Raw genomic sequence first — 8,862 nt, 5'->3', positions numbered from 1 at the left:
ATGACAAGTTCTTCTACTTTGACTCAGCTCTTGTTAGTCTTTTAGAAAGCCTGGATATCAGTGTGTTTAAGGCGTTAGACTCATGATCGAAATTCAAATGTTCTTGTTTGTTCCAAACCTACATCTGGTAGAAAGTTTGATTTGGATGTAATCAAGTTTTATTTACATATTGTCTGGAACAAAGCCAAAAGATCTGTGTGCTCCTTATTCCATTTTGACTGCGACCTTGATTCTGTGTTTATTACACCAGGATGGCCGAGAGGTTAAGGCGTTGGATTTAAGTTCCAATGGACATATGTCCTCGTGGGTTCGAACTCCACTCCTGGTATGAGTTCATCTATCATTTTGATGTTATCAATTGTCCTTTCACTCATTTGAAATTTCTTCGGATGAAAGCTGAAATAATTGACTTTGTTCCCCTTATACCGCCTTCAAGTATTTCACTGGGCTCTTGATTGTACTTTACACCAGGATGGCTGAGTGGTTTAGACTGTTGGAATAAAAATCCAATGAATGCTATGTTCTTGTGGGTACCAACCGCATTCCTGGAAAAAACTTACTTGGATGTAATCAACCCACCTTTCATTCATTTCCAATTAGCATGGATCAAATCTGAAAGAAATGACTATGACAAGTTCTTCTACTTTGACTCAGCTCTTGTTAGTCTTTTAGAAAGCCTGGATATCAGTGTGTTTAAGGCGTTAGACTCATGATCGAAATTCAAATGTTCTTGTTTGTTCCAAACCTACATCTGGTAGAAAGTTTGATTTGGATGTAATCAAGTTTTATTTACATATAGTCTGGAACAAAGCCAAAAGATCTGTGTGCTCCTTATTCCATTTTGACTGCGACCTTGATTTTGTGTTTATTACACCAGGATGGCCGAGAGGTTAAGGTGTTGGACTTAAGATCCGATGGACATATGTCCTCGTGGGTTCGAACTCCACTCCTGGTATGAGTTCATCTATCATTTTGATGTTATCAATTGTCCTTTCACTCATTTGAAATTTCTTCGGATGAAAGCTGAAATAATTGACTTTGTTCCCCTTATACCGCCTTCAAGTATTTCACTGGGCTCTTGATTGTACTTTACACCAGGATGGCTGAGTGGTTTAGACTGTTGGAATAAAAATCCAATGAATGCTATGTTCTTGTGGGTACCAACCGCATTTCTGGAAAAAACTTACTTGGATGTAATCAACCCACCTTTCATTCATTTCCAATTAGCATGGATCAAATCTGAAAGAAATGACTATGACAAGTTCTTCTACTTTGACTCAGCTCTTGTTAGTCTTTTAGAAAGCCTGGATATCAGTGTGTTTAAGGCGTTAGACTCATGATCGAAATTCAAATGTTCTTGTTTGTTCCAAACCTACATCTGGTAGAAAGTTTGATTTGGATGTAATCAAGTTTTATTTACATATTGTCTGGAACAAAGCCAAAAGATCTGTTTGCTCCTTATTCCATTTTGACTGCGACCTTGATTTTGTGTTTATTACACCAGGATGGCCGAGAGGTTAAGGTGTTGGACTTAAGATCCGATGGACATATGTCCTCGTGGGTTCGAACTCCACTCCTGGTATGATTTCATCTATCATTTTGATGTTATCAATTGTCCTTTCACTCATTTGAAATTTCTTCGGATGAAAGCTGAAATAATTGACTTTGTTCCCCTTATACCGCCTTCATGTATTTCACTGGGCTCTTGATTGTACTTTACACCAGGATGGCTGAGTGGTTTAGACTGTTGGAATAAAAATCCAATGAATGCTATGTTCCTGTGGGTACCAACCGCATTCCTGGAAAAAACTTACTTGGATGTAATCAACCCACCTTTCATTCATTTCCAATTAGCGTGGATCAAATCTGAAAGAAATGACTATGACAAGTTCTTCTACTTTGACTCTGCTCATGTTAGTCTTTTAGAAACGCCTGGATGTCAGTGTGTTTAAGGCGTTAGACTCATGATCGAAATTCAAATGTTCTTGTTTGTTCCAAACCTACATCTGGTAGAAAGTTTGATTTGGATGTAATCAAGTTTTATTTACATATTGTCTGGAACAAAGCCAAAAGATCTGTGTGCTCCTTATTCCATTTTGACTGCGACCTTGATTTTGTGTTTATTACACCAGGATGGCCGAGAGGTTAAGGTGTTGGACTTAAGATCCGATGGACATATGTCCTCGTGGGTTCGAACTCCACTCCTGGTATGAGTTCATCTATCATTTTGATGTTATCAATTGTCCTTTCACTCATTTGAAATTTCTTTGGAGGAAAGCTGAAATAATTGACTTTGTTACCCTTATACCGCCTTCAAGTATTTCACTGGGCTCTTGATTGTACTTTACACCAGGATGGCTGAGTGGTTTAGACTGTTGGAATAAAAATCCAATGAATGCTATGTTCTTGTGGGTACCAACCGCATTCCTGGAAAAAACTTACTTTGATGTAATCAACCCACCTTTCATTCATTTCCAATTAGCATGGATCAAATCTGAAAGAAATGACTATGACAAGTTCTTCTACTTTGACTCCGCTCTTGTTAGTCTTTTAGAAAGCCTGGATATCAGTGTGTTTAAGGCGTTAGACTCATGATCGAAATTCAAATGTTCTTGTTTGTTCCAAACCTACATCTGGTAGAAAGTTTGATTTGGATGTAATCAAGTTTTATTTACATATAGTCTGGAACAAAGCCAAAAGATCTGTGTGCTCCTTATTCCATTTTGACTGCGACCTTGATTTTGTGTTTATTACACCAGGATGGCCGAGAGGTTAAGGTGTTGGACTTAAGATCCGATGGACATATGTCCTCGTGGGTTCGAACTCCACTCCTGGTATGAGTTCATCTATCATTTTGATGTTATCAATTGTCCTTTCACTCATTTGAAATTTCTTCGGATGAAAGCTGAAATAATTGACTTTGTTCCCCTTATACCGCCTTCAAGTATTTCACTGGGCTCTTGATTGTACTTTACACCAGGATGGCTGAGTGGTTTAGACTGTTGGAATAAAAATCCAATGAATGCTATGTTCTTGTGGGTACCAACCGCATTCCTGGAAAAAACTTACTTGGATGTAATCAACCCACCTTTCATTAATTTCCAATTAGCGTGGATCAAATCTGAAAGAAATGACTATGACAAGTTCTTCTACTTTGACTCAGCTCTTGTTAGTCTTTTAGAAACGCCTGGATGTCAGTGTGTTTAAGGCGTTAGACTCATGATCGAAATTCAAATGTTCTTGTTTGTTCCAAACCTACATCTGGTAGAAAGTTTGATTTGGATGTAATCAAGTTTTATTTACATATAGTCTGGAACAAAGCCAAAAGATCTGTGTGCTCCTTATTCCATTTTGACTGCGACCTTGATTTTGTCTTTATTACACCAGGATGGCCGAGAGGTTAAGGTGTTGGACTTAAGATCCGATGGACATATGTCCTCGTGGGTTCGAACTCCACTCCTGATATGAGTTCATCTATCATTTTGATGTTATCAATTGTCCTTTCACTCATTTGAAATTTCTTCGGATGAAAGCTGAAATAATTGACTTTGTTCCCCTTATACCGCCTTCATGTATTTCACTGGGCTCTTGATTGTACATTACACCAGGATGGCTGAGTGGTTTAGACTGTTGGAATAAAAATCCAATGAATGCTATGTTCCTGTGGGTACCAACCGCATTCCTGGAAAAAACTTACTTGGATGTAATCAACCCACCTTTCATTCATTTCCAATTAGCGTGGATCAAATCTGAAAGAAATGACTATGACAAGTTCTTCTACTTTGACTCTGCTCTTGTTAGTCTTTTAGAAACACCTGGATGTCAGTGTGTTTAAGGCGCTAGACTCATGATCGAAATTCAAATGTTCTTGTTTGTTCCAAAACTACATCTAGTAGAAAGTTTGATTTTGATGTAATCAAGTTTTATTTACATATTGTCTGGATCAAAGCCAAAAGATCTAACTGTTTGCTCCTTATTCCATTTTGACTGCGCCCTTGATTTTGTGTTTAATACACCAGGATGGCCGAGAGGTTGAGGCGTTGGACTTAAGATCCAATGGACATATGTCCTCGTGTGTTCGAACCCCACTCATGGTATGAGTTCATCTTTCATTTTGATGTTATCAATTGTCCTTTCACTCATTTGAAATTTCTTTGGATGAAAGCTGAAAGAATTGACTTTGTTCCCCTTATACCGCCTTCATGTATTTCACTGGGCTCTTGATTGTACTTTACACCAGGATGGCTGAGTGGTTTAGACTGTTGGAATAAAAATCCAATGAATGCTATGTTCTTGTGGGTACCAACCGCATTCCTGGAAAAAACTTACTTTGGATGTAATCAACCCACCTTTCATTCATTTCCAATTAGCGTGGATCAAATCTGAAAGACATGACTATGACACGTTCTTCTACTTTGACTCTGCTCTTGTTAGTCTTTTAGAAACACCTGGATGTCAGTGTGTTTAAGGCGCTAGACTCATGATCGAAATTCAAATGTTCTTGTTTGTTCCAAACCTACATCTGGTAGAAAGTTTGATTTGGATGTAATCAAGTTTTATTTACATATTGTCTGGATCAAAGCCAAAAGATCTAACTGTGTGCTCCTTATTCCATTTTGACTGCGCCCTTGATTTTGTGTTTAATACACCAGGATGGCCGAGAGGTTAAGGCGTTGGACTTAAGATCCAATGGACATATGTCCTCGTGGGTTCGAACCCCACTCCTCGTATGAATTCATCTATCATTTGCATGTTATCAATTGTCCTTTCACTCATTTGAATTTTTTGGGATGAAAGCTGAAAGAATTGACTTTGTTCCCTTATACCGCCTTCATGTATTTCACTGGGCTCTTGATTGTACTTTACACCAGGATAGCTGAGTGGTTTAGACTGTTGGAATAAAAATCCAATGAATGCTATGTTCTTGTGGGTACCAACCGCATTCCTGGAAAAAACTTACTTTGGATGTAATCAACCCACCTTTCATTCATTTCCAATTAGCGTGGATCAAATCTGAAAGACATGACTATGACAAGTTCTTCTACTTTGACTCTGCTCTTGTTAGTCTTTTAGAAACACCTGGATGTCAGTGTGTTTAAGGCGCTAGACTCATGATCGAAATTCAAATGTTCTTGTTTGTTCCAAACCTACATCTGGTAGAAAGTTTGATTTGGATGTAATCAAGTTTTATTTACATATTGTCTGGATCAAAGCCAAAAGATCTAACTGTGTGCTCCTTATTCCATTTTGACTGCGCCCTTGATTTTGTGTTTAATACACCAGGATGGCCGAGAGGTTAAGGCGTTGGACTTAAGATCCAATGGACATATGTCCTCGTGGGTTCGAACCCCACTCCTCGTATGAATTCATCTATCATTTGCATGTTATCAATTGTCCTTTCACTCATTTGAATTTTTTGGGATGAAAGCTGAAATAATTGACTTTGTTCCCCTTATACCGCCTTCATGTATTTCACTGGGCTCTTGATTGTACTTTACACCAGGATGGCTGAGTGGTTTAGACTGTTGGAATAAAAATCCAATGAATGCTATGTTCTTGTGGGTACCAACCGCATTCCTGGAAAAAACTTACTTTGGATGTAATCAACCCACCTTTCATTAATTTCCAATTAGCGTGGATCAAATCTGAAAGACATGACTATGACAAGTTCTTCTACTTTGACTCTGCTCTTGTTAGTCTTTTAGAAACACCTGGATGTCAGTGTGTTTAAGGCGCTAGACTCATGATCGAAATTCAAATGTTCTTGTTTGTTCCAAACCTACATCTGGTAGAAAGTTTGATTTGGATGTAATCAAGTTTTATTTACATATTGTCTGGATCAAAGCCAAAAGATCTAACTGTGTGCTCCTTATTCCATTTTGACTGCGCCCTTGATTTTGTGTTTAATACACCAGGATGGCCGAGAGGTTAAGGCGTTGGACTTAAGATCCAATGGACATATGTCCTCGTGGGTTCGAACCCCACTCCTCGTATGAATTCATCTATCATTTGCATGTTATCAATTGTCCTTTCACTCATTTGAATTTTTTGGGATGAAAGCTGAAAGAATTGACTTTGTTCCCCTTATACCGCCTTCATGTATTTCACTGGGCTCTTGATTGTACTTTACACCAGGATAGCTGAGTGGTTTAGACTGTTGGAATAAAATCCAATGAATGCTATGTTCTTGTGGGTACCAACCGCATTCCTGGAAAAACTTACTTTGGATGTAATCAACCCACCTTTCATTCATTTCCAATTAGCGTGGATCAAATCTGAAAGACATGACTATGACAAGTTCTTCTACTTTGACTCTGCTCTTGTTAGTCTTTTAGAAACACCTGGATGTCAGTGTGTTTAAGGCGCTAGACTCATGATCGAAATTCAAATGTTCTTGTTTGTTCCAAACCTACATCTGGTAGAAAGTTTGATTTGGATGTAATCAAGTTTTATTTACATATTGTCTGGATCAAAGCCAAAAGATCTAACTGTGTGCTCCTTATTCCATTTTGACTGCGCCCTTGATTTTGTGTTTAATACACCAGGATGGCCGAGAGGTTAAGGCGTTGGACTTAAGATCCAATGGACATATGTCCTCGTGGGTTCGAACCCCACTCCTCGTATGAATTCATCTATCATTTGCATGTTATCAATTGTCCTTTCACTCATTTGAATTTTTTGGGATGAAAGCTGAAAGAATTGACTTTGTTCCCCTTATACCGCCTTCATGTATTTCACTGGGCTCTTGATTGTACTTTACACCAGGATAGCTGAGTGGTTTAGACTGTTGGAATAAAAATCCAATGAATGCTATGTTCTTGTGGGTACCAACCGCATTCCTGGAAAAAAACTTACTTTGGATGTAATCAACCCACCTTTCATTAATTTCCAATTAGCGTGGATCAAATCTGAAAGACATGACTATGACAAGTTCTTCTACTTTGACTCTGCTCTTGTTAGTCTTTTAGAAACACCTGGATGTCAGTGTGTTTAAGGCGCTAGACTCATGATCGAAATTCAAATGTTCTTGTTTGTTCCAAACCTACATCTGGTAGAAAGTTTGATTTGGATGTAATCAAGTTTTATTTACATATTGTCTGGATCAAAGCCAAAAGATCTAACTGTGTGCTCCTTATTCCATTTTGACTGCGCCCTTGATTTTGTGTTTAATACACCAGGATGGCCGAGAGGTTAAGGCGTTGGACTTAAGATCCAATGGACATATGTCCTCGTGGGTTCGAACCCCACTCCTCGTATGAATTCATCTATCATTTGCATGTTATCAATTGTCCTTTCACTCATTTGAATTTTTTGGGATGAAAGCTGAAAGAATTGACTTTGTTCCCCTTATACCGCCTTCATGTATTTCACTGGGCTCTTGATTGTACTTTACACCAGGATAGCTGAGTGGTTTAGACTGTTGGAATAAAAATCCAATGAATGCTATGTTCTTGTGGGTACCAACCGCATTCCTGGAAAAAACTTACTTTGGATGTAATCAACCCACCTTTCATTCATTTCCAATTAGCGTGGATCAAATCTGAAAGACATGACTATGACAAGTTCTTCTACTTTGACTCTGCTCTTGTTAGTCTTTTAGAAACACCTGGATGTCAGTGTGTTTAAGGCGCTAGACTCATGATCGAAATTCAAATGTTCTTGTTTGTTCCAAACCTACATCTGGTAGAAAGTTTGATTTGGATGTAATCAAGTTTTATTTACATATTGTCTGGATCAAAGCCAAAAGATCTAACTGTGTGCTCCTTATTCCATTTTGACTGCGCCCTTGATTTTGTGTTTAATACACCAGGATGGCCGAGAGGTTAAGGCCTTGGACTTAAGATCCAATGGACATATGTCCTCGTGGGTTCGAAACCCACTCCTGGTATAAGTTCAACTATCATTTTGATGTTATCAATTGTCCTTTCACTCATTTGAAATTTCTTTGGATGAAAGCTGAAAGAATTGACTTTGTTCCCCTTATACCGCCTTCATGTATTTCACTGGGCTCTTGATTGTACTTTACACCAGGATAGCTGAGTGGTTTAGACTGTTGGAATAAAAATCCAATGAATGCTATGTTCTTGTGGGTACCAACCGCATTCCTGGAAAAAACTTACTTTGGATGTAATCAACCCACCTTTCATTCATTTCCAATTAGCGTGGATCAAATCTGAAAGACATGACTATGACAAGTTCTTCTACTTTGACTCTGCTCTTGTTAGTCTTTTAGAAACACCTGGATGTCAGTGTGTTTAAGGCGCTAGACTCATGATCGAAATTCAAATGTTCTTGTTTGTTCCAAACCTACATCTGGTAGAAAGTTTGATTTGGATGTAATCAAGTTTTATTTACATATTGTCTGGATCAAAGCCAAAAGATCTAACTGTGTGCTCCTTATTCCATTTTGACTGCGCCCTTGATTTTGTGTTTAATACACCAGGATGGCCGAGAGGTTAAGGCGTTGGACTTAAGATCCAATGGACATATGTCCTCGTGGGTTCGAACCCCACTCCTCGTATGAATTCATCTATCATTTGCATGTTATCAATTGTCCTTTCACTCATTTGAATTTTTTGGGATGAAAGCTGAAATAATTGACTTTGTTCCCCTTATACCGCCTTCATGTATTTCACTGGGCTCTTGATTGTACTTTACACCAGGATGGCTGAGTGGTTTAGACTGTTGGAATAAAAATCCAATGAATGCTATGTTCTTGTGGGTACCAACCGCATTCCTGGAAAAAACTTACTTTGGATGTAATCAACCCACCTTTCATTCATTTCCAATTAGCGTGGATCAAATCTGAAAGACATGACTATGACAAGTTCTTCTACTTTGACTCTGCTCTTGTTAGTCTTT

General features: G+C 38.4%; 13 non-coding genes across 13 annotated transcripts; all 13 read left to right on the top strand.

Moving 5' to 3' along the window:
- Window positions 1-245: 245 nt before the first annotated feature.
- On the top strand, window positions 246-328 carry trnal-uaa (transfer RNA leucine (anticodon UAA)). The gene has a single exon. It is a non-coding gene; the product is annotated as a tRNA-Leu (tRNA).
- Window positions 329-872: 544 nt separating this feature from the next.
- trnal-uaa (transfer RNA leucine (anticodon UAA)) lies at window positions 873-955 on the top strand. The gene has a single exon. It is a non-coding gene; the product is annotated as a tRNA-Leu (tRNA).
- A 544-nt stretch (window positions 956-1,499) lies between these two features.
- Window positions 1,500-1,582, top strand: trnal-uaa (transfer RNA leucine (anticodon UAA)). The gene has a single exon. It is a non-coding gene; the product is annotated as a tRNA-Leu (tRNA).
- Window positions 1,583-2,127: 545 nt separating this feature from the next.
- On the top strand, window positions 2,128-2,210 carry trnal-uaa (transfer RNA leucine (anticodon UAA)). The gene has a single exon. It is a non-coding gene; the product is annotated as a tRNA-Leu (tRNA).
- Window positions 2,211-2,754: 544 nt separating this feature from the next.
- On the top strand, window positions 2,755-2,837 carry trnal-uaa (transfer RNA leucine (anticodon UAA)). The gene has a single exon. It is a non-coding gene; the product is annotated as a tRNA-Leu (tRNA).
- A 545-nt stretch (window positions 2,838-3,382) lies between these two features.
- Window positions 3,383-3,465, top strand: trnal-uaa (transfer RNA leucine (anticodon UAA)). Its single transcript has one exon. It is a non-coding gene; the product is annotated as a tRNA-Leu (tRNA).
- A 1,182-nt stretch (window positions 3,466-4,647) lies between these two features.
- trnal-uaa (transfer RNA leucine (anticodon UAA)) lies at window positions 4,648-4,730 on the top strand. Its single transcript has one exon. It is a non-coding gene; the product is annotated as a tRNA-Leu (tRNA).
- A 548-nt stretch (window positions 4,731-5,278) lies between these two features.
- On the top strand, window positions 5,279-5,361 carry trnal-uaa (transfer RNA leucine (anticodon UAA)). Its single transcript has one exon. It is a non-coding gene; the product is annotated as a tRNA-Leu (tRNA).
- A 549-nt stretch (window positions 5,362-5,910) lies between these two features.
- On the top strand, window positions 5,911-5,993 carry trnal-uaa (transfer RNA leucine (anticodon UAA)). Its single transcript has one exon. It is a non-coding gene; the product is annotated as a tRNA-Leu (tRNA).
- Window positions 5,994-6,540: 547 nt separating this feature from the next.
- Window positions 6,541-6,623, top strand: trnal-uaa (transfer RNA leucine (anticodon UAA)). Its single transcript has one exon. It is a non-coding gene; the product is annotated as a tRNA-Leu (tRNA).
- Window positions 6,624-7,173: 550 nt separating this feature from the next.
- Window positions 7,174-7,256, top strand: trnal-uaa (transfer RNA leucine (anticodon UAA)). The gene has a single exon. It is a non-coding gene; the product is annotated as a tRNA-Leu (tRNA).
- A 549-nt stretch (window positions 7,257-7,805) lies between these two features.
- Window positions 7,806-7,888, top strand: trnal-uaa (transfer RNA leucine (anticodon UAA)). The gene has a single exon. It is a non-coding gene; the product is annotated as a tRNA-Leu (tRNA).
- A 550-nt stretch (window positions 7,889-8,438) lies between these two features.
- Window positions 8,439-8,521, top strand: trnal-uaa (transfer RNA leucine (anticodon UAA)). Its single transcript has one exon. It is a non-coding gene; the product is annotated as a tRNA-Leu (tRNA).
- The last annotated feature ends 341 nt before the right edge of the window (window positions 8,522-8,862 follow it).

This window comes from Oncorhynchus nerka, linkage group LG12 (assembly GCF_034236695.1).
Source record: "Oncorhynchus nerka isolate Pitt River linkage group LG12, Oner_Uvic_2.0, whole genome shotgun sequence".
Lineage (NCBI taxonomy): Eukaryota > Metazoa > Chordata > Actinopteri > Salmoniformes > Salmonidae > Oncorhynchus > Oncorhynchus nerka.
The sequence above is the reverse complement of the archived record's forward strand: the minus strand, read 5'-3'. Positions and strand labels throughout refer to the sequence as shown.